Source organism: Camelina sativa, unplaced genomic scaffold (genome assembly GCF_000633955.1).
Source record: "Camelina sativa cultivar DH55 unplaced genomic scaffold, Cs unpScaffold22586, whole genome shotgun sequence".
Classification (NCBI taxonomy): domain Eukaryota; kingdom Viridiplantae; phylum Streptophyta; class Magnoliopsida; order Brassicales; family Brassicaceae; genus Camelina; species Camelina sativa.
In genome coordinates this window covers 1-266 of record NW_010943573.1, presented here as the reverse complement: position 1 = coordinate 266, position 266 = coordinate 1, and the positions used below count along the sequence as shown (strand labels likewise).

Sequence of the window (266 nt, the reverse complement as noted above, 5' to 3'; positions counted from 1 at the left end):
CTCACAGCAAAAGGAGCAGCTGAGACACTTAAATTCAACATGGCTCTAATACTTTTCCCGGTTTGCAGAAACACCATTACTTGGCTCAGATCCACGAGACTCTCTTGCTTCGTTCCTTTTGATGATAACATCAACTTCCACAAGGTTAGTGAACTATTTTAACCTCTTTTGTTTGTTTCTTTGATTTGTAACTTTTTGGGGTCCCATAGGAACTTTCTTTTCGTGCTTCAATAGAAGTCAAAAAACCAATACTAAATGAATGGGAT

The 266-nt window shown here is 38.0% G+C and overlaps 1 long non-coding RNA gene across 1 annotated transcript; it reads left to right on the top strand.

Annotated features, from left to right (window-relative positions):
* The first annotated feature begins 6 nt into the window (after positions 1-6).
* On the top strand, positions 7-266 carry LOC104775617. The gene is made up of 2 exons (XR_766016.1): positions 7-144; positions 235-266. It is a non-coding gene; the product is annotated as an uncharacterized LOC104775617 (long non-coding RNA).